We start from the raw sequence: 25,705 nt of genomic DNA, 5'->3' as shown, positions 1-25,705 counted from the left end.
TTATTTGTACTGGAGTCCACTTACTTTGATTTGAATTATAACAATGTGGCTTCTCAAAATTGGTTCTTAACCTCTAGAAGCATGTGCGTGCCCTGCTCCTGGGGCCGGTTAGGCCATTTTCTGGGTTCAAACTTGCATTTCACTATACACTGTTCCAAGCCTTCCTGCTTATTGCAGATAGACAAAGCTAAAATCAAACTGCTTATCCTTTATTATCACAGTCACAATTAAGTGAGTGCCAACTTTTCTCCATTCATTTTGTCCTCTGCATCATGTATATCACATTCCTTTTCATCAGTATGCAGTAGTAGCACTGATAGAGAAGTACAGACAAAGGAAATCCAGAAATCACAATCAGAAATACAGGCAAAAGGTTGGTCCAGGCAGCAAAGATAATTGGCAAGGATTCAGTAACCAGGGATGAATAAAACAAGTGCACATTTAGCTTTCTGTAGAAGCACAATACATTTGAGCAATGATGGCCATGAATGCTTTTTATAATGGTAGATGGGACACACAATCCATACGCCATCAGCATTGCTCTTGCGTCTCTCTGCACATCTCTGCTATGAGCCACATAATTTCAGGTGTGCGTTTCTTAAGGCATCAATGGAAGGTGCAGTGCTACAGGTTCTCGAATATGCAGCATATGGGAATGCAAGAGGTGTCATTTGCCTTTTTTAACTGCAAAAAAAAAAAAAATCAGCGGCGCTCAAGGATACTAAGCACCGCAATGGCTGTACCTGAGTTTGAAGACACGAGAGACTACATGGGGCACAATTGTGGAATCCATCATATTCCTACCGCAAAAGCCCAGCTGGACTTGGTTTGCCTGGACAAGCAAAGTAATTGCTGGAGTAATGCTGGATATTCCAACTGAAGTACTCTTGGGAAATTACCGTACCTAGGATGCCTGCTCCTCAATCAAGAGACACAGACACAGAGAGAACACACAAGTAAAGAATCACATAAAGTGGGACAAGTTTTAAGGCCATAGGCCTGTATTTGTGGGAGGAGTTAGCGTTCCTATAAAAACGCTACTCCTCTCTCCTTACCTTGCCGTGACGTACGCTGTTTACCTCTCCTCGTCCAGTCGGATATCCGGGTCACGACAGCACACTTCCGGTCCCATCATCCCTTGCTGCCTTCCCGCCAGCAAGCACCATCGTGGAAATTCAAACGACTGTACGCCAGGTAATCGGCGGGAATAGCCTCGGCTCGGGCTATTCCCGCTGTTCGACACTTCTATTTCACGTACATTATTCATACGTATTTACGGCACGTCAGCAATCTATTTGCTATTTCATCTCAAATCGGCTATTCCGCCGTTCGGCAATTTTTATTACGATTTCATTTAAAAATATGCTGCTATCCTGGGCTCTGAATATTGTTCTACTATTAGAAGTGTAGGATGTATATATTTACATACTCCGCAGGTTACTCATTTTAATATAAGTCTGGGTTATACTTTTGGTGTTGGGTAAACTCGCCAGTAGGTACACATATTACTGGGTGTATTTGACATATGTTTTCCTGTGTCTCTAGAGTTAGTTGTGTTCCGTGTTTCTGCTTCAGTAGGTAGTGCCATTTATCTTCATAATTACTTTCATTCCTATGTCTTTCATAGACCTACAGGTATGTATTATGGATTCTCAATCGTTCTGAGACTCCTGCAGCGTTCTATGTAGGCCCGGATGCAGTAATCAATGGCACAGCTGATGAATGCAGATACACAGTTTCTCCTGTGTCAATTCACTTTATACATTTATTAAGATAATCAGCTCGGTGGAACAACAATTCTCCTATAAGATATTAAGCGAACGAGATGATATATTGAAGTTAAGTATTACTTACGTTCCTTTTTCTGTTATGTGCTACCTCAATTACAGGTCTCGCACGGCATTTCGCCACAGCCTGCGTGTAGCCCCACTAATCTTGGCGGTTATCAGGTACTAAACTGTCTTGAGCCACGTCGCTATTTACTGCCTATACTAGGCCACGCTGCACCAATGGGTTATTAACATACGGGGGCTTGATTCTTGCCTTGCCTCGTGAGGCCACGGCTTCACTCTACTACTCGTTATTATCTACACTCTATCTCACATTAGACGTTCTAAACTCCTTCAACATTCGTTGACCTATTTCCTAACTAGACCTCTTTTTAGGCACCGTAGTTTCAATAATCTCGTTATGTTGGTCCTAAGCTACTTTCCTCGGTTCCTTCAGAACTATCAGGGCGCTTTACAATATGTTCACAAAAAAAAAAAAAAAAAATTCTCTTTTTTCTTCTCTCCTCTTTTCCTCCTCTCTTTATTATTACTCTTAACTCCTCCCCTTCTTCCTCTCCCTCCTCCGGCTTTCCTGTGTCATAGGTCTGTCACAGAATTTCCTCACTGAAACCCCGCTTGGGTTTTCGCTAGGTACGTTGCATTTGCCCTATTCATCAAGCCCCCGTGCAGGGTCAGAGAACTGGCTGTATAGGGCTAGGAGCTGGCCTTAATTGTACGATAGATGGTCCCGCGAGGCCAACTCCCCAATCTCAACACGGAGATTTCGCCCCTCGGGCCAAACCATAGGTAGAGCCTCGCATTCACCCGCCTATTGGGATTATAGTCAGGGCCTCACCTGTCACAGCCACACGTTTTGAATCTTTTATCCGTCACCGAGAGGCCAACACCCCGCCACCACGCTAGTGGCTCGAGCCCCACGACCAAATCATAGATAGAGCCTCTCACCTGCCGCTTGGCAACTAGCAGGGCCTCACCTGTCACGGGGTAGAGAGCTTTTCGCTTCGGCACTAGTTAGACAGCCAGTTCTAATTATCCTTAATGATACCTTTTTAACCAGGTTATTGCTGTTGTGTTGTCTTTTTTTTTTTTTCCAGCATGTCTCAAGAAGCCGACACACGCGAAGAGTCGTCCCCCCCTAGCACTCCCGCTAGGCCTAACACCCCTGTTAGAGCTGGGACCCCAAGGGAATTCCAAGAACCTTCCACGCCAGGCTCTTTAAGATCCTGGACAGTCCCCAAAATATCGGCCGAATTACGCCGAAGGGGCATCCCTTTCCCAGCAACGGCAAGGAAAGCTGAACTTTTTAGGCTTCTCACTGCACATCCAGAAGATCCTGGGCTGGGTACCAGCTCACAGGGGAACAGCTCGGACATACAAGGGACACTAAATACCATCCTGTCGTCTCTACAGTCTATCAATGATAGACTGACCAAGTTGGAAAACGCCAACTCAGCTGACACGGGCTCCTCTCCCATTGCTTCAGTACAAGCGCCTGACTACTCACAGGGTAGGCTACTCACAGGGTAGGCCCCCAGCCTCTCCATTCTCCCCTGTTTCTACTACGCAAGTTATAACCCCAGCACACATGGTCCCTCCAGCCCTCCGTAAGGACATACTAGATGGGAAAGATGTAAATCTGGTTTCCTTGCTGATTGCCTCCCAAGACGTTGTGGAGAACAGAGTGTACAATTACGGAGATTTGGCTGTCGTTATGAAGGCTAGAGACCCAAGGCTCAATAAAAAACTTACTATACCAGAGTTTGTCCTAGCCTTCGGCATCTACAGGGACGTATTGTGCTCTGTTTATCCACAACGTCGGGAGGAATTAGACTTATATCTACACAAGGTGGTAGACCTAGGCCACAAGTACGGGGGATTCATGTTTTATGATTTCCACAAATCCGTGTCAGCAAAAGCAGCCGCAACCTTGGCCCAGTTTAACATCCGCACTGACTGGAGTCTCTTAGACACGGAACTCTTTTGCAGACATTTTGCGGGTTTAGTACCTCCGTCTTGTTCGGTCTGCTCTTCCACCTCTCATACCACCAACCTGTGCCCTTCAGAGGCTGACCCCTCCTATTCTGGTGTCGCAGGAGGAGCTAGCAAGACTGACCAGCATAGTCTAAAACATAAGCTTGGTCGTCCCATCGTCTATTTAGGCAAAGCCCAAATATGTAACAATTTTAATGCAGGGGCATGTAGTTTTAGTGCCTGCAGATTACTACACATATGTTCCGTATGCTTTAGGGCACATACTAAAACCATGTGCCCATCAAAACTGAATCCAAAGAAATGACTAACCGAGGTAAATACAAGTAACCTAGAATTCTACTTGAAGTCGCACCCGTCTCCTGACTTGGTGGAATACTTATTACTTGGGTTTTCGGAAGGATTTCACACCGGGTTAGTGTCACTCCCCGCAGGCACATTAGAATGTCCAAACCTCCTATCAGCTAGAAACGATCCACGAACAGTGGATGAACTGGTCAGTAAAGAAATCCAAAAAGGCTTCATGATAGGCCCATTTTCCTCCCCCCCCCTTCACCTCCTGGCGCACAAATCCAATAGGGATAGCCACCAGTAAATATTCCAATAAAAAACGTTTAATAATTGATCTGTCTGCTCCTCATTCATCTGTAAACCCAAGCCTTAACTCCCTCATACCGTCTACTGAATTCTCTCTTCACTATGCCACAGTGGATAATGCCATACAAGCAATCTTGAGGGCAGGTAAAGCCGCATGGCTCAGTAAGACTGATATCTCCAATGCCTTTAAGTTGTTACCCACCCATCCTTCGTTGTGGCATGTTCACGGCATCAAGTGGAGAGAGAATTATTATTTCGCGACTAGGCTTACCTTCGGGGCTAGGAGCAGCCCAAAAATATTCAACATGTTTGCGGAGACTCTCTGTTGGCTCCTCCTCAATGTCGCTAGGTGCCCCATGGTGATACATTACTTAGACGACTTTTTATTGATAGAATACGGCAGCTGCACTCCGATCAGTCTAAAGAGCACTATAGCACTATTTACAACATTAGGCGTCCCTCTATCATTGGACAAAACAACAGAACCAACGACCAAACTCGACTTCCTAGGCATCACGCTGGATTCAGACACGATGCAGTCAAGTCTCCCTGAGGACAAGCTCGGGCGCATACGCAATGAGATTGACAGGTTTATGAGACAGGGTACTTACACTCGTAAAGACCTACAGTCTTTGTTAGGTTCCTTGAACTTTGCAATGCGCATAATTCCCCAGGGTAGGTCGTTTATTTCTAGGTTATTGTGTTTATTGCCAGGTCTGCCAGATGATCATATCGGTCACTTAGATCCCCCGGCAATGGCAGACCTAGCCATGTGGAAGGAGTTTTTAGAACATTGGAATGGGTTCTCTATGTTCATCCCTCCTATCTCCGACCAATCACCAGTCTTTTGGACAGACGCAGCTGCCAATACCGGGTTTGCTGCAATATACAAAAACTCTTGGTTGAGAGATTGCTGGCCAGAGGAGACCCTCGGGTTACCCTCCTTTCACGAAACGTCGGCCTTATTTGAAATCTACCCGATAGTGGCGGCTGCCTTTACATGGGGTAAAGCCTGGTCAGGTATGGCCGTTAAATGTTACACGGATAACATGGGAGCCTGCAAAATAATCAATAAGGGCCGTTCATCTTCATTGGTCATTATGAAGTTAGTTCGCAGACTGACATGGTTAGCAGCCACATTTCAATTCTTTCTGCGTTGCGAACACATTCCTGGCTATTCTAACTCCGCTGCTGATGCTTTGTCCCGTTGTAAATTGCAGGAATTCTTCAGCCTCCACCCAACGGCCGACAAATACCCAACCCAAACCCCGAATTTCGACAGGTTAATCCTGGATTAGACCGGGTTTTGGCCCACAGTTATGAATTGGCTCAGGCTGCTTTATCTGTGAATACAAAGAGAACGTACGACAGAGCCATGACCATCTTTCAAAAGTTTTCAGTAGATTTCGACTTACAAGATTATTCTGTTCGAACCATGGTCGCGTTTGCTGCTTTTTGCCACCTTCAACTCAAACTCTCATACAATACAATTAAACTATACCTGTCAGGCATACAGCACCACGTCTTGACCGCCATTCCAAACTATACTCCATTCCTCAGTACTTACCCGATAAAAAACATATTAAAAGGCATAAATAAACTCGATCATCACACTAAAAACAAACGTCTACCCATAGATGGGGAGAAATTCCGGGCATTATCTGACATACTGGACACACTACCGTTTGAACCATCCACAAATATAGTTATAAAAACCTCGATGTACATAGCCTTTTACGGGTTTCTAAGGCCCAGTGAGTTCACGATAGCAACACAATCAAACCAGCCATTATGCCTCGTTAAAGAGGATTTAAATAAGGTAAATGACCATTACGTCCTATCACTCCGACACTCAAAGACCAGACAATCAGGCCATCCGGTTGGAATACCCTTTTACCCGACTGGGAATAACTGGTGCCCGGTTAAAGTCATAGACACATACTTGGGCCAGATCAAAGATAGTCCCAGCCACTCACCACTTTTTACTCTGCTAGGTAATCCCCTTACTACGACCAAGTTTATGTTTCACATTCGTACTCTGTGCATTAAGTTAGGCTGGGACCCCTCATCTTATTCTGGACATTCATTTAGGATAGGGGCCGCGTCAGCCGCATCCAGTACTAATACACCAGTTCATATAATCAAGAAACTAGGGCGTTGGGAATCGGCTATATACCACCGATATGTGCCTCATCCAGAGAAAGAATTAAGACAAGCATTTAAGAATCTTGTATCGTAATTGTGTGAAGAATAAAGTGTGTTTATGTCACGTCTAAACATTTGTTATGAAGGAACACAACTGCAGATTTCTTATAGTTTGAATATTTATTATAAAAAGTAAAAGGTATTGACTTTAATTCCAGTTTACAGGTACTGTAGCTTTAAGTAATAAACGATAACTGAAGTCCACAATTATAGGCACTGTAGCTTTAAGTAGTAAACGATAACTGAAGTCCACAATTATAGGCACTGTAGCTTTAAGTAGTAAATGATAACTGAAGTCCACAATTATAGGCACTGTAGCTTTAAGTAGTAAACGATAACTGAAGTCCACAATTATAGGCACTGTAGCTTTAAGTAGTAAACGATAACTGAAGTCCACAATTATAGGCACTGTAGCTTTAAGTAGTAAACGATAACTGCAGTCCACAATTACAGGCACTGTAGCTTTAAGTAGTAAACGATAACTGAAGTCCACAATTACAGGCACTGTAGCTTTAAGTAGTAAACGGTAGTAATTAGCAGACACTGAATCAGAAAGAGTCTTTTAGTAGTATTAATGAATTAGGTGATAAGAAGTTACAATAGCTGTTCCATAGACTTTAACTGAAGCAAGACAGATGCAGCTAACTGAGATAAAGTATGAGTTGAAGTTAGCTGTAACGGGTTTGTTTTATCGAAGGACTTTGGAGACAGGAAATAACAGCTTTGAGATGCAACGCTTATCACAGAGGTTTTACTTAGCTTCCGGCACATAGAGCACTGGTTCCCGAGATCTCCTCAGAGGCGGTTATCCTGAATGGAGAGAGTTCAGCTTTAGTCGTGGATGAGGAGAGGTGAAGGGAACTTGAAGTCTTCCAGTCCGGTCCGGTAACAGAGGGCTTTCACAACGATGTTGTAGCCAGTTCGTGAGTACGGAACGTAGTTCAATAATCCAGCGTCGATCAGCTGGTGCGGTCGGATTAAATAGGGAGACCGTGTCATAAAGAGGTGTGGCTAAGCTCCGTGGAAGCAGGAAGTAAGAGGATACCATAGTTAAGGCATGACAGTATCCCCTCCTTAATGAGCAACCTCTGGGTGCTATTGACTTGGTTTAGAAGGGTAACGCTTGTGAAATTTGGAAATCAATTTGTCAGCATGAACGACAGAGGAGTTTTCCCATGTATCTTCATCAATTCCATATCCTTTCCATCTGATGAGGTATTGTAAAGAGCCACGATGGATCCTTGAATCCAGTATACTTTGAATTTCGTATTCTTCTTCACCCTGGACCAATATGGGATCAGGAGAAGTAGTGACATTTCTTTGGAAAGGGTCAGGATGATGAGGCTTCAGCAAGGACACATGAAAAACAGGATGTAGCTTTAAAGTAGGTGGAAGTTTCAATTTTACAACATTACGGTTGATAACCGATATTATTGGAAAAGGACCAAGAAAAAGGGAACTTAACTTCTTTGATGGACGGTTTGTAGAGATGTTCTTTGAGGAATGCCAGACAAGATCACCGATTTCATAAGAGGGAGGAGGTTGTTCCACCAAGAAGTCCATAGAAATGGATTGCCAAGGCCGTTCAGGAATCGGTAAATTCAATAATTGACCGAATGGTTGATGATGGACATGTTTGGATCTTTGGCATATAGAACAAGATTTGACATAAGATTCAATAGTTTGGTCTTGACGAGGCCACCAATAGTATCTTTTAGACAATTCAAGGGTCTTTTTTATACCTGGATGACCTGCCAGAGGAGAATCATGAATAGATTCAAGTACTTTAATTCTGTAAGAGGGAGGTACATAAATCCGGTCTTTAAAATAGTAGAGACCGTTTTTCTTGGATAATTTAATTGATTTAGGAAGTTCAAGAGCATCTTCACTGAGATCTTTAATGTCGTCAATAAGAGAAGATAAAATTCCAATGACTGTAGGAGGAGGAAACTCCAGTTCGGTGTCAGAACAACATGAGGTTTTAGCTGGTTCTTTAGTAGACTGAAGAATTGGAATACGTTGCAAGCATGTTTTCTTGCAAAAATCGGAATTAAAGGCAAGAGAGAAGGGAAACCATGAGATTTGAGGGTTGTGGTTCCTTAACCAGTTGATCCCTAATATAATAGGAAAAAATGGTGATGAGACAACATCAAATATAAGACTTTCAGTATGAGTATGATTGATGGTTACTTTTAGAGGGATGGATTCATGAAGTATTGGTCCCGATGAAATGAGGGACCCGTCAATCACTTTAACAGGTACAGAAGTTCTTTTACGAACACAAGGAATTTTATTCTTTGTTACAAAGGCTGAGTCGATGAATACTCCATTTGCACCGGAATCGATAACAGCCTTGGTTATAATTCTTTTATTGTCCCACTGTAATACAAGAACGATAGGGGACATTTGAGTATTTGCTGTAGAGGGAAGTACACTTAGGATGGAAGAGGCATGAGACTGCCTACTGCCTTTTATCCGTTTCAATGAAGGACAATCAGAGACTAAATGAACTTGAGAGGCACAATACATGCAGAGGTTTAATATACGTCTTCGATTTTTCTCTTCAGGAGTGAGGGGACTTCTTATTATCCCTATTTCCATAGGTTCGATTGGTTCGGATGGGTTGTCAGGAGGCTTTGGAGGATGAAATGATTTTTTCCCAGTTGAAGTTGAGAGAGCCATTTCGGTCTTTCTTTCTCTAAGCCTTCTGTCAATGCTGATCGATAGATGAATCAGAGCATTCAAAGTAGTAGGGAGTTCTATTCTGGATAGTTCATCTTTAACAGCTTCAGATAAGCCGATTCGAAACTGGTTGCGCAATGCGATGTCATTCCATTGCGTTTCTGCTGCCCATCTTTTAAATTCAGCAATATAATCTTCAACGGGTCTATGGTTTTGTAGCAAGGTTCTAATTGTTAAATCAGCAGTATTTTGTTTGTATGGATCTTCATAGAGAAGAGACATGGCTTTAAGGAATTCCTCCAGTGAATCTAAGATGGGGTCATCATTGTCCAAAAAGGAATGGGCCCAGGACATAGGTTCACCTCTCAGAAATGAGATAACTGAATAAACCTTAGATCTTTCTGTGGGATAAGATCTAGGTTTTAAAGCAATCAATAATTTGCAGGAATAAAAAAACTCCTTATATTTGGAACGATCACCATAGAATTTTTCAGGGTTACATACAGCAGGATCGCTAGCCGAGTGCAGAATAGTATGAGGAGTATGAGTTTGTAAATCTCTGACATAAGTGAGAATTCTTTCGTTAGTAACTTGCAGGTCTTGCATACCTTGGGATAGTGTATCAACTCTTTGATTCAGCGTAGTTATCGTAGAATCGAAATCTGCTGGATCCATTACAATGGCTGGATTATTCTGTCACGTCTAAACATTTGTTATGAAGGAACACAACTGCAGATTTCTTATAGTTTGAATATTTATTATAAAAAGTAAAAGGTATTGACTTTAATTCCAGTTTACAGGTACTGTAGCTTTTAGTAATAAACGATAACTGAAGTCCACAATTATAGGCACTGTAGCTTTAAGTAGTAAACGATAACTGAAGTCCACAATTATAGGCACTGTAGCTTTAAGTAGTAAATGATAACTGAAGTCCACAATTATAGGCACTGTAGCTTTAAGTAGTAAACGATAACTGAAGTCCACAATTATAGGCACTGTAGCTTTAAGTAGTAAACGATAACTGAAGTCCACAATTATAGGCACTGTAGCTTTAAGTAGTAAACGATAACTGAAGTCCACAATTACAGGCACTGTAGCTTTAAGTAGTAAACGATAACTGAAGTCCACAATTACAGGCACTGTAGCTTTAAGTAGTAAACGGTAGTAATTAGCAGACACTGAATCAGAAAGAGTCTTTTAGTAGTATTAATGAATTAGGTGATAAGAAGTTACAATAGCTGTTCCATAGACTTTAACTGAAGCAAGACAGATGCAGCTAACTGAGATAAAGTATGAGTTGAAGTTAGCTGTAACGGGTTTGTTTTATCGAAGGACTTTGGAGACAGGAAATAACAGCTTTGAGATGCAACGCTTATCACAGAGGTTTTACTTAGCTTCCGGCACATAGAACACTGGTTCCCGAGATCTCCTCAGAGGCGGTTATCCTGAATGGAGAGAGTTCAGCTTTAGTCGTGGATGAGGAGAGGTGAAGGGAACTTGAAGTCTTCCAGTCCGGTCCGGTAACAGAGGGCTTTCACAACGATGTTGTAGCCGGTTCGTGAGTACGGAACGTAGTTCAATAATCCAGCGTCGATCAGCTGGTGCGGTCGGATTAAATAGGGAGACCGTGTCATAAAGAGGTGTGGCTAAGCTCCGTGGAACCAGGAAGTAAGAGGATACCATAGTTAAGGCATGACAGTTTATCTGCAACCTTTTTGCCCTCTTTTTATCACAGGACCATTGGCTAAACCTAGTGTTTCTGGGAAACGGTGCATACTTACATCAGTGAACTATGCTACAGTCTTTCCAGAGGTGGTTGCTTTAACCACTATAGAAGACTAGACAGTTGCCAAAGCTCTGCTGAAAATATTCACTCAGGTAGGGTTTTGTTACGGACCGTTTCAGCATAAAAGGGGAAAAATCCGTTTAGGCGATAATCCCCTTTTCACAAAAAGGCACAGCTACTGTAAAAGCACCAAAACTCACGAATTCGGATATAAATGAATGCACTAAACTCCCGAACTGCATACAAGGGAATAAGGTAGCACTCCAGCTGGAACCTCACGAATAGCTGCTAGCAGGCGAACAGGAAAAGCAGACATCAGCTTACACTCCTAGCAATCAATCTCCAGCAGCATACAGTGAATCCCCCCAAGAACGAGACAAGGCTCCGTGTTGAAGGTCAAGCAGTGGTCTGTTTATTCAGGGCTACCTGCCCCTGTATTTATGCAGGCCTCCCACCTGGTGGACACTCCCCTAGGGGACCAGATGGAAGACTGAAACAGCAGACAGACATGTATCACTTTCGTACACACAGCCACAATACTTTCCCACCATGCATCTTGGTTTCCTCCTCCCTGCCCTGGAGATAATTAATTAAGTAATTCAATTATCTCGCAGGACAAAGGCCAGACTCCATTATGCACATGGTGACACAGAAACAGACTATCACTTTAAAATACATACAGACACATTTTATACATAAAACATAGACATGTAACATATCCCCAGATAGCTCAGGTCTGGGTGCACATTATTAGGTGACTGGCACCCAGATCACACAAATACATTTTAATTGCCATGGAGCTAAAGTCTTTAATTATACGAACAGGCTCCATGGCAGGCTATCTGGGTTACTACAGTTCACATAAAACATAAAATACCAAATTTCCCTGCATTCACCAAATTCATACAAATGAGAACCAGGGGCTGGAGGTTCAGCGGTGCCTGCACGGAAAAGTGTCCGATTTTGGTGCATGAAAGCCGGGCAGAAAAGTGCTGGCTGCCCGGGGAGCTCCAGAACAGCGCCACCTAGCGGCCGCTAAGTGTAACAGCGGCCACACAGTTAACAGGCAATTAACCGCAGCTTCAGGGAGGTAAATTGGCAGCACACTCCAGCTTCTGGGTGGCCAATTAACAACGCTGGCCGGCTTCCCACGGCTCTGGGGAGGTTGGTGAACGGCTGTTTGTTCGGTAAATTAAATCTACCGAACTGCTGTGCAGAAAGGGAGAAATAAATCCTTCTGCACAGTAAAATTAACCCTTTAGCTGCCGGTCCATAGTCCAGAGGCAGCAGGCGGGCAACCAGGCTCCTCCAATACAATGTGGCGAGATTGGTTTCGTCACAGGTTTCAAACAGAGATTTTATCTGACCAAGGAATACAATGCAATGCTGAGATAACTCTGCTGGACATGTGGTATCAAAATAATCTTTATTGCACCATATAATCCCCCAAGACTAATGGGCTTTGTGAGCATATCAATGAAACTCTGGTGCATATGTTGAAGATATTTGTGAACACTCACAAAGACTGGGGATGATTGCAGTCTCCTGCTTTTTTGCGTATAAAGAGGTGCCACAGGAATACCTGGATTCTCTCTTGTTAAGATTATATTTGGAAGTAAAGTAAGACCTTTGCCAGAAACACTGGGTATGGAACATACTGGAGGATGGGATCCTAATTATCCCATATGTCCTGGCATTGCAGGAACAATTAGAAAGTCTACCTTGACTAGTACAGAAGAAGCAACACACTGCAAAACAGGAAAAACATATGTGAGAAAGGCTGAACTTGATGAACACAAGTCTCTTTTCAGCTATGTAACTATGTAACTATGCTTAGGCCAAGTAGAAATTATGGTAAGATCAGAGTGTGCAGAAGTGAGAGTTCTGGGTTAGGCCAAAGGTGTAAATACTCCAACCCCTTGAACATAATAAGCTCCAGACAGCCTGGGACAGACAATAACATATTTTTTGTGTAAACATTTTGTGATACTCCCTATGTGGTTTTAAAGTGTTGCACCAATTCCTTATGGTATACCGCTAATATCAATATGATCAAAGAATATCTAGAAAGAGAAGGCTGTGGTCTTCACTTTTTTTCTGCTCATTATGCTTACATGAGTGTGATGTAGTTATCAAATTTATATGAACTTAATACAATTATTGAATGCCCTTATTAAAACCTAAAAATTATCATTGAGTTTCTGTGAAGTCAACAAACAAGAGTGAATAGCTTTACTGTCTTTATGTGTTGATCCATGTCAAATACTGTGTTCACTGTATGTAAACTCTAACAATGTTTTCTTCGGACTTTCAAAAGTCATATAAAAAAAAAAAAATCTATAATATTTTATACCCATAACAAGATTTGAACCCTGATCACCTGCATGTAGAAGGCTACAGGGATACACAGAAAGTAGCGGAGCTTGCTTTCAATATTAGCACAATGTGGGTCTCCTGTTAATGTGTCATCCAATAGGAACACTGTGCCTTCTAGAAATGTTGGTCTCATGTGAGTTCTGTGTGTGTCTGATATGATGACTGTTTGCCTTCTGGAAATATTTCCCCCAGACCTCTAACCACACTGAGACTGATAAAGCATGCAGTCAGATTATCCCAGGATTCCAGGTTCATTGTATGGGTTCCATTATTGTATTGTTATATATCGCAAGTTTTATTTTTTAAATGAGATTTTTGTGTGCTGTTAATTGTGATTCTGTTATATTTTAGCATCCTTTATTGTATCAGAGCAGGAATAGTGTAATTTATTAGTCTAAGCAATTTCGTGGATATTAAGTAATACAGAATATGTTTTAACCCTTTTAGTGCCAGGGTTGTGCTATTTACATTTCTTTGCAATGTTCTACAGCAGTCAAACATGCACACAAGTGCACACAAGGCCGCATACTGTCCGGTGCACACAAGGCCGCATACTGTCGCAAGTGTGGCTGCTCGGTTTTCACCGGGTCACCGACCCCTACTACCGTGCCCTGCAGTGTCAGGCTTCGGTGTCAGGCAAGATGGTCCCGAAATTAATCTGAGTGAGGCCGTGTTTCGCCTTCAATGCCAGGATTGTGGAGGAGCTCCTGTGAAACACGTCTGTCCTCCATGACAGTCAGGCCCCGCCCCCCAGTATTTTTAATTTTGACAGCTATTTTAACATTTAATAGTCTAAAACAGTGTTTCCCAACCCAGTCCTCAAGGCACACCTACCAGTCCAGGATTTAAGGATTACCCAGTTTTGTCTAAGGTGTTTTTTTCTTTTTTTTCTAAAAAACACCTTAGACAAAACTGGGTAATCCTTAAATCCTGGACTGGTAAGTGTGCCTTGAGGACTGGGTTGGGAAACATTGGTCTAAAATATCAGGAGGTGGATTTTCCAGAGAGATGGGGTGGAGTCAAATAATGTGAAGTATGGTGACCCACCATCTTAAAACTTCACCAGGCGCTAGAAAGATATGACAAAAACAGAAAAAGTAGAAGGTAATAGGGTAAAAAAGTAGAAAGTAATAGAGTTTAATCATTCTGACAGTGTACAATTCACCAGCTAGACTTTTTTTTGTTATAGCTGTAATGACAATACTATATATTCTATTTTTATAAAGTAAAATATTGCAGTGCAAACATTAGGTACATTAACATGTATGAGACCACATCAAATCTTTATCACATATAATTGGATGTACAGACCCTTATGAAGAAGGTGAGAAAGGATGTGAAAATATGTGGATTATTGTAGCACAGAAAAACTCAGAGAGAAAACAAATTCCCAGAGGCATTCTTTGGAGAGTTAATTTACCATTTCATTTGACCTGAACTGCGTAAATATCTACTACATACAACACTAATAAAAGTCACACAACAGACTTAAGGTGATGCCTTTTATTGAGTGGCATTGTTGAGCTATATTTGTTTTTATTGGGTCATAGCAGGTCAGGCAACAGTGTAAAACAGAGGGGAAGAGGGCACTCAAACATTTCCAGGCTGTGTCGATCATCGCGGTTTGTGTTGCTGTGTTTTTTTCAAATAACTTGTGTCAATCAATGCAGCATTCTCTGTTTATTTTAAATGTATTATCGGTTAAATGTAACTTATTTATGGTTTTAATTCAGCTAAAAGGTGGATGGCTACTTAAATCAAATCATATGCTATGAAAAAAGAGAGTACTCACTGGAAATGTCCAAAATAAAGAAACGTATTAAAAAAAACACACCATATGATTGATATTTTATTAATTTTGGAAACTCCCAGTAAGTACTCTCTTTTTTCATTGTGTGTGTATATATATATACATACACTGAATGGCCAAAAAAAAGGTCACGCACTCTAACATTTAATTGGACCGCCTTTAGCGTTGATTACGGCACGCATTGGCTTTGGCATTGTTTCGATAAGCTTCTGCAAAGTCACAAGATTTATTTCCGTCCAGTCTTGCATTCATTTTTCACCAAGATCTTATATTGATGATGGGAGAGTCAGACCACTGCACAAAGCCTTTTCCAGCACATCCCAAAGATTCTCAATAGGGTTAAGGTCTAGACTCTGTGGGGGCTAATCCATGTGGGAAAATGATGTCTCATGCTCCCTGAACCACTCTTTCACAATTTAAGCCGATGAATCCTGGCATTGTCATCTTGGAATATGCCTGTGCTATCAGGGAAGAAAAAAATCAATTGATGGAATAACCTGTTCATTCTGTATATTCAGGTAGTCATCTGAACTCATTCTTTGGGCACATAATGTTGCTGAACCTAGACCTGACTGTAACGAGATAATACCCCTACACACAGGATCCAGCTAAACAGAAGACAACACAGAGGGAAGATACGTCTACCGGTCCTTAGAGTGGCCGGACTCGACGTATAAAGGAGAAGTACAGAGTCAGGAACGATCCGAGGTCAAGGGCACAAAGAGACAGCGTAAACTAGGACTAGTCGGGGTCTAGTACACAGGAAACAGCAAGCCGGCAAACAGAACAGATAAGGATAAAGCGAAAACAAAGTCAGAATACAAAGCCAAGGTCAAATACGGAGGAACACAACTGAACACCACAAGCGCTAAAGGGGACTGTAGCAGAAACCACGATAGGGCAAGGAACTAAGGGAAAAGGGTAAGTATATGAAGCATCTGAACTAATGTGATTGGCTCCTGTCATATCCACACCCCCAAAAGGTAAGTGTATGGGGTGTGTGGCATGACAGGGGCCAATGGGAGCCTTTTGGCAATTTAGGCTCCCACTGTCTCTTTAAGAGCGCGCCCGAGACTCGCGGCGCGCTCTTAGATTCAGGCGGGACACGTGACCGCTTCTCGCGGTCACTGCCCACCTTCCTGTGTGAGCAGTCGGATGAGCCGCGCGTGGCTCGTGCAGCAGCATGACCGCGCGCGGCTTGAAGAGAGGACCGTGGCCGGCCCCTGGAAAAGGTGAGTAACGCTACAGTACTTCCCCCTGAGGACACGCCCTCCGGGCGGGCAGGACCAGGTCTGGCAGGAAAACGCGAATGGAAAGAACGCACAAGGCGGGGAGCATGAACAGCATCAGCAGAAATCCAACTGCGCTCCTCAGGCCCATAACCCTTCCAATGCACCATGTACTGAAGCCGACCCCTAAGGAAACGAGAGTCAAGAACAGCAGACACTTCGAACTCCTCCTGACCCTCCACAGAGACAGGAGGGGGAGGAGGAGCATGCCGAGTATAGCGGTTGCGTACGTAAGGCTTCAACAATGAGGTGTGAAAGACATTAGGTATACACAGATTCTTAGGCAGATCCAAGGCATAAGAAACAGGATTAACCTTATGTATAAAACGATAAGGACCAATGAATCGGGGGGCCAATTTCATAGAAGGCACCCGGAGGCGAATATTCCGTGTGGAAAGCAAAACCCTGTCCCCCACAACATAGGAAGGAGCCGCTCTGCGATGCTTGTCAGCCTGAGCCTTCTGGCGAGCAGCAGAGTCCACCAAAGAACGCTGAACCTGCTCCCAAGTATTACGCAAACCAGCCAAATGCTCATCCAGAACTGGCATGCCCTGTGAGGAGAATGCAGCCGGAAGAACAACGGGATGCTGGCCATAGACAACTTAAAAAGGGATTTTGCCGGAAGAATCATGAGTGGCGTTATTCTGAGCAAATTCAGCCCAAGGAAGCAGGTCAGACCAATTGTCCTGATGGTGAGACACAAAACAACGGAGGTACTGCTCCAGAGACTGGTGGGCACGTTCAGCAGCTCCATTAGACTGGGGATGGTAAGCGGAAGAAAATGAGAGAGAAATACCCATTTCTGAAAAAAAGGCTCTCCAGAACCTGGAAATAAATTGGCTACCCCTATCGGACACAATAGATAAGGGAATACCATGTAACCGAAATACTTCTCTAGCGAAGATAAAAGCCAATTCCTTGGATGTGGGTAACTTGCGAAGAGACACAAAGTGAGCCATTTTGGAAAACCGATCTACTATCATCAGGATGACTGTGTTACCATTCGAAGGGGGTAATTCAACAATAAAATCCATTGATAGGTTAGACCAAGGTCTCTCGGGAACCGGTAACGGATGCAACAGCCCACAAGGAACTCTACGAGAGGATTTCATACAGGCACAAGTAGTACAAGCATTTATATAGTCAGTGACATCCTTTCGTAAGGAATCCCACCAAAAATACAGAGAAACAGCTGTCACTGTTTTGGAAATACCAGGATGTCCAGCAGTCTTAGTATCATGATAAAGTGACAGAATATCCCGTCTCTCGGGAACATCAATGAACAATTTATCATTAGGCCTCTCGTTAGGTGCCATGCTTTGTTTCGCTTGTATGGCCTGCAAGAGGGACGAGGAAATAGACAATACAGTAGTTGCTATTATCCTGTCTGGGGGAATGACAGGAGTAACATCAATCTCCTGTTTGTCAATAGTTTCGAACTGTCTGGACAGAGCGTCTGCTTTAGTGTTGCGATCACCTGGCCTATAGGTGATAATATAATTGAAATGAGACAAAAACAGTGACCACCTAGCCTGCCTGGAAGACAATCTTTTGGCTTCGCTAAGGTAGGATAGGTTCTTGTGATCCGTAAATATGAGGATAAGACAGCACCTACCCCGATATCGGAAGCATCAACTTCAAGTATATAGGGCAATGAGGGGACAGGATGCTGTAAAATAGGTGCAGAGGCGAACGTAGTCTTAAGAAATTCAAAAGCCTGAAGTGCCTCGGTAGACTAGACACGAGTATTGCCATCCTTTTTTGTCATACGGGTAACAGGTGCTACAATAGACGAAAAACCTTTGATAAAACGTCTATAATAATTGGAGAAACCAAGAAAACGCTGAATGGCTTTCAGACCTTGCGGTAGAGGCCATTCTATGACAGCAGCGAGCTTCTGTGGATCCATACGAAAACCCTTAGCGGAAATCAAATACCCCAAAAACTGGACTTCAGATTGGTCGAATAGACATTTTTCTAGTTTACAATAAAGACCATTAGCAAGAAGGGTCTTCAGAACTGTCGTAACATGTCTGTGATGAGTGTGTAAGTCTGTAGAATATATTAAAATGTCATCCAAGTACACAATAACAAATGTGTGAATAAAGTCTCTTAAGACATCATTAATAAATTCTTGAAATACTGCTGGGGCATTGCAAAGCCCAAATGGCATAACAGTATACTCATAATGGCCTGATCTAGTGTTGAATGCTGTCTTCCATTCATGGTCCTTTTTTATACGTATTAAATTGTATGCTCCTCTAAGATCCAGTTTGGTGAATACCTTAGCATGTTTGAGCCTGTCAAACAATTCTGTGATTAACGGTATAGGGTATGCATTTTTGATGGTGATTTTGTTTAGACCTCTATAATCAATACACGGTCTTAGATCACCTTCTTTTTTCGATACAAAGAAGAACCCCGCTCCAGCCAGAGAAGAAGATCTCCTAATAAATCCCTTGTCTAATGATTCGTTAATGTATTCCTCCATGACACGGTTTTCTTGAACCGATAAAGGGTACACCCTGCCCTTTGGAGGTATAGGGCCAGGCAACAAGTCAATAGCACAATCGTAGGGTCTGTGAGGCGGTAATTTGTCGGCCTCTTTTTTATCAAAGACAGTCTTTAGAGATAAGTACTGAGAGGGTATAGCCGTAGACAAAGGAGGAATGGTAGGAACATTAATAGAATTCACAGGCGTGACTTCAATGGTACAAGACTCGTGGCAGGCTTCACTCCATGATTTTATCTGCCCTGTCTCCCAGTCAAAAATGGGATTGTGGGCACGTAACCATGGATACCCTAACACTAACTGTGAAGAGGGAGAGGTGATGACCTGGAACTGTATGGTTTCATAGTGTAAAACCCCTGTGTACATGTGTAACGGTGCAGTCTCATGAGTAACAACTGGAGAAATTAATGGTCTACCATCTATGGCCTCAACGGCCAAGGGTATCTCCTTCTCTCTGATGGGAATGTTGTTTTTCTTTACAAAACCAGAGTCTATAAAATTTTCAGCTGCCCCGGAGTCAACCAGAGCGTATATGTTTTCAACTATACAACTCTCTCCCATATGTAAAAAAACAGGGAGAAGCAGTCGATTAGGAGGCAATGTAGGAGACTTAGAAATCACACCCAAGGCCAGTCCCCTATAAGGTCTTAGGTGCGAGAGTTTTCCGGGAGCAAAGGACATTCCTTTACCATATGGTCTCTCTTACCACAATATAGGCAGAGTCCCTCCCTTCTCCTATGTAATTTCTCAGTTTCAGAGAGTTTGGCAACCCCTAATTGCATAGGTTCCTCATCAGATACTTTAACACTCTCCGGTATATTAACTCTGGGGTGAATAGGTGTAACAAAACGTCTATTCCTGTTCTTAGTATAGAGCCTGTCACGAATCCTATTATCTATATCAATGAGGTAGTCAATAAGGTCCTCTAAGGCAATAGGAAGCTCCTTAGCTGCTACCTCATCCAATATAGAGTCTGATAAACCTTCCATGAAGGCAGTAGTTAACCCATTGTTGGTCCAATCAACCTGTGAGGCAAGGGTACGAAACTGAATAGCGTAATCAGCCACAGACCTAGAACCCTGTTTAACTCTCATTAATGCTCTTGCGGCATTCTTTGACCTTTTCATTGTGTCAAAAGTTCTGCGAAAAGCCATAAGAAAACTTCTGAAATCATGCACCATAGGTCCATTAGCTTCCCAAATAGGATTTGCCCACTCAAGTGCTTTATCGGTAAGTTGGTGCATAAAGAACCCAACTTTAGACCTCTCTGTGGGAAATGAACGTGGATACATCTCAAAGTGGAATTCTATTTGGTTAATGAACCCTCTGCATGTCTTAGAGTCCCCTCCATACCTAGGAGGAGGTGTTAAATGGGCCGAAGTATTGGGCATAGTAGATACTTCAGGAAGAAGGGGTGTAGGAGGGTTAGGTGTGGTTGCTGGAATGGTTCTAGTATTAGGCATAGTAGATACTTCAGGAAGAAGGGGTGTAGGAGGGTTAGGTGTGGTTGCTGGAATGGTTCTAGCTAAGAGCGTCTGGAGAGCCTGGGCTATCTGATCCATTCGGTGATCCTGCTCTACAAATCTAGCCTCATGGGACGCCATCTGTTGAGCTAAATCTGCGGGGTCCATGGCCCTATCGTAATGTAACAAGATAATACCCCTACACGCAGGATCCAGCTAAACAGAAGACAACACAGAGGGAAGATACGTCTACTGGTCCTTAGAGTGGCCGGACTCGACGTATAAAGGAGAAGTACAGAGTCAGGAACGATCCGAGGTCAAGGGCACAAAGAGACAGCGTAAACTAGGACTAGCCGGGGTCTGGTACACAGGAAACAGCAAGCCGGCAAACAGAACAGATAAGGATAAAGCGAAAACAAAGTCAGAATACAAAGCCAAGGTCAAATACGGAGGAACACAACTGAACACCACAAGCACTAAAGGGGACTGTAGCAGAAACCACGATAGGGCAAGGAACTAAGGGAAAAGGGTAAGTATATGAAGCATCTGAACTAATGTGATTGGCTCCTGTCATATCCACACCCCCAAAAGGTAAGTGTATGGGGTGTGTGGCATGACAGGGGCCAATGGGAGCCTTTTGGCAATTTAGGCTCCCACTGTCTCTTTAAGAGCGCGCCCGAGACTCGCGGCGCGCTCTTAGATTCAGGCGGGACACGTGACCGCTTCTCGCGGTCACTGCCCGCCTTCCTGTGTGAGCATTCGGATGAGCCGCGCGCGGCTCATGCAGCAGCATGACCGTGCGCGGCTTGAAGAGAGGACCGCGGCTGGCCCCTGGAAAAGGTGAGTAACGCTACACTGACCAACTGCAGCAACTCCAGATCATAGCACTGCAACCACAGTCTTGTACAGTAGGCCCCACTTCATCTGCCTCTCTTCTTACCCTGATGCGTCCATCACTCTGGAACAGGGTAAATCTGGACTCATCAGACCACATGACCTTCTTCTATTGCTCCAGAGTCCAATCATAATGCTCAATAGCAAATTGAAGCCTTTTTCTGAGTATCCTCACTGGTTAGTGGTTTTCTTAAGGCTACACAGCTATTCAGTCACGATCCCTTAAGTTCCCTTCACATTGTGCATGTTCTACTGTTGTTTTTCTACAATTTGATTTCACCAAAAGTGTAAGTGAACGTCGATCACGATCAGTCAGGATTTTTTTACGACCACATTTCTTCCTCAAAGACGATGGTTCCCCACTATCCTTCCAGTTTTTAATAATGCGTTCGACAGTTCTTAACCCAATTTTAGTAATTTCTGCAATCTCCATAGATGTTTTCTCTACTTCTCAAACAGACTAACATCTTTTCCACGACCACGCAATGTGTCTTTTGACATGGTTGTTTAAGAAAGGAAAAGCTAGTCATTGTATCAGTTGGGGTTAAATAACTTGTTGCCAGCTGAAAGATAATTGCCCATGCAGTACCTATCCAATATGAGGTTCTTACCTTTTTGCTTAGTTAAATCCTATGTGCAATGTGCAAAGTTTTATTGTACTTCGCTTCACCACAATCTTTTTGGTACCTAGATAGCTACTTCTAGGCCAGAACCAGCACCATGCTCAGAGACTGAAACTGGACAGTTTTAAACAGCATCTATTGCTAAGGGTATCTGTAGAAATGCAGTATAAAGTCTGAACAGGGCCGGTGCAAGGATTTTTGGGTACATAGGCGAAGATGCATTTTTCCGCCTCCCCCCCCCTCTAAAATTAACATCTTCACCTATGTGCCTCCTAACCAGCCCCTCCCTCTTCCCCGTCCCTCTTTTCCCTGTCCCTTGGTGTTTCTCTCTCCTCCCCGTCCCTTGGTGCACTCCCCACCCTCTTAGCGGTCACACTCCCCTTCCTGGTGTGCCTCCTACCTGTCTTGTAGCGTTGCAGAGCAGATCCTCTACAGGAGCTTCAGTTTTCTGTACCTGGCTGGACTGACAGGAAGTGCTCTCTCAGTGAGCACTTCCTGTCAGTCTGGCCGGGTACAGAAAACAGAAGCTCCTGTACTACGCTCCGCTCCGCCACGCTACACTCAGTGGTGTATACACAGTAACAGCCACACACACTCAATGACAAACACACAGACGTCACTGACAGACACAGGCTCACTGATCTGACACACACTCATTCATTGACAGACACACACTCAATCACAAACATACTCTCACTGATTTGACAGACACTCACAAACACACACTGATAGACACACTCACACTGACAAAACACACTCATACACTGACAGACACACACATTCATACAATCATTCACAGACACACACACACACTCACTCACAAATGCATAAACACACACACTTACAGACACACACTCACAGACAAACACATACACACACAGACACATACACACACTCACACATACACAGACACACACACTCACAGACAAACACATACACAGACACACACTCACAGACAAACACATGCACAGACACACACTCACACATACACACTCACAGACAAACACATACACAGACACACACACTCACATACAAACACATACACAGACACACACACTCACAGACAAACACATACACAGACACACATACACATACAGACACACTCACAGACAAACACATACACAGACACACACTCACAGGCAAACACATACACACACAGACACATACACATACACACACACTCACAGACAAACACATACACAGACACACACTCACAGGCAAACACATACACACACAGACACACACACACAGAGACACACACTCACACATACACACACACTCACAGACAAACACACTCACAGACACACACACTCACAGACAAACATACACATACACACACACACACTCACAGACAAACACATACACAGACACACACACTCACAAACACATACACAGACACTCACAGACACACACACACACAGACAAACACATACACAGACACACACATACACAGACACACACTCACAGACAAACACACACTCACACATACACTTTCAGACACACACAAATTATTAATAATATCCACCCAGCCTCCCTACCTGGAGAGCTGGCGTGGATCTGTCCCTGGGGTCCAGTGGGGCTTCAGTGCGGCGGACGGCAGTGTTCTAATGAGAGGCGGCGAGGGAGCTCTAACCTGTCTGCTCTGCTCCCTCGCAGGCTGTCTACAGATGCCGGGAGCCTGAATATGACATCATATTCCAGCTCCCGCAGAATCAGCAGACAGTGCGCGAGGGAGCAGAGCAGACAGGTTAGAGCTCCCTCGCCGCCTCTCATTAGAACACTGCCGTCCGCCGGGGGTCCAGAAGGTGACCTGGCAGGAGGGAGCGCTTCCCTCCTGCAAGTCACTGAAATCTGGCGCCCCCAGAGCCGGTGCGCCCTAAGGCGCCGCCTGTGCTGCCTTATGGACGCGCCGGCCCTGAGTCTGAACAAGTATGTCTGTCTGCGTTCATTTGCATGTCAACCTGGTAACTCTGGGATAGTAGTAGAAGCATGAATTCTCGAGTTTCTGTGCCCAGGGGGAACTTTGCAAAGTCCAATTTTAGATATGCCGGTGTATATAACAGTAAGGTGATTATTATTAATTTGCATATATATATATATATATATATATATATAAACACACACACACTTGTATAGAAGCCACCTATTGTCAACATATTTCATACATAAACGTGCTGGTTCTATCTTAATTTCACTTGGCTTATTAAATTACTTTTCATATTTTGTGAGTCAATCTTACAAACAATACACCTTGTTCAAACAGTACATACATGCTTACAAGATATGCGCTTTTTTCTAAATTAATTTCTCTCGTAACCATTTGTAAACATAATCATGCCACCCTGCATTAGATTCAGAAAAATACTAGACATTATTTGTAATTGTCACACCTGGTATAAAGGAACAAATCCATTTGATTTTAATCAATTTACGCTTTTGAGTTAACATTTATTTCAAATTATAGATGTAGAAAATAAAAAAACACAACCTTTTCAAACAGTTAACGGAATTGTTCTCTTTTTCAGTTTAAAAGTAATAGTTTTAAGTGAAATACATAAAAGGAGACTGCTTCTTGGAAAATGTAAAAAGAAAATCTGAACTGTGTCAAGGAACACTTTTTTTCTGGTGCAAACTATAATTAGGGCAAAAAGAAAACAATTACGGTTTTCCAAGAATACATTTAAATCTTCCTTGTCTGACTGTTTAGACGTTATCTTTTTTTTTACATGCTTTATTTTTCTGTGCTCAGATTAAAGGGACACTCCAGGCACTCAGACCACTTCTGTCCATTGGAGTGGTCTGGGTCCCAACTCCCACTACCCTTAACCCTTAACCCTGCAAGTGTAATTATTGCAGTTTTCATAAACTGCAATAATTACCTTGCAGGGTTAAGTCCTCCTCTAGTGGCTGTCTACTAGACAGCCACTAAAGGGACTTCCGTGTTTTAAAACAACGCTGGACGTCCTCACGCTATGTGAGGACCTCCAGCGTTACCGAAATCCCCATAGAAAAATATTGTATAATGGGGAGTCTAATTCGCGTGCGCGCCCATTGCCATGCATGCGCATTAGTTCTCCCCGGCTGACGTCGGTGGGGAGAAGCGTGGGCGGAGCCTGACCCAGTGCCGAGGGACATCAGCGCTGGACTCCGGTAAGTGACTGAAGGGGTTTTAACCCCTTCAGCAACTTGGGATGGGGGGTGGGAGGGAGAGGGGCACTAGAGGGTCCTGCAGTGCCAGGAACACAAGAATCCCTTTAAACAACATGCTTGTTATGCCACAACAGGCCATGAACAGGCCTCTCAAAACACATAAAGTCAGGGTATATGATATAACAGCACAATTTTTGTATTAGGAAAGTAAAGTAAGAATCAAGAATAATAGACATGTCGACAGCTGTATCGTGAGATATGAGTAACAGTAAGGAAACACAGAGAGACATGCATATTTGTATGGGATCTTGCTCTCTATGTCCAAAGATCCGCTTTTCCGAGATAGTAGGATCAAAGGCCCGTTGATGCACCAATTTTCGGATCAACCCCCAGGCATGTGGATGACGACCTGGAGGTATCTCCAGGTGGGTCCCCCGGCCCAGAAGAGGAATGGGAAGCTGATACATCACTCTGGATTGCGCAGCAGGAGGGATGAGTTTGGATCTGTTGTATACACGGTGCCATAACTTTTGGCTGAT

This window comes from Pelobates fuscus, chromosome 1, assembly GCF_036172605.1.
Source record: "Pelobates fuscus isolate aPelFus1 chromosome 1, aPelFus1.pri, whole genome shotgun sequence".
NCBI lineage: Eukaryota > Metazoa > Chordata > Amphibia > Anura > Pelobatidae > Pelobates > Pelobates fuscus.
This window is presented reverse-complemented; position numbering follows the sequence as displayed.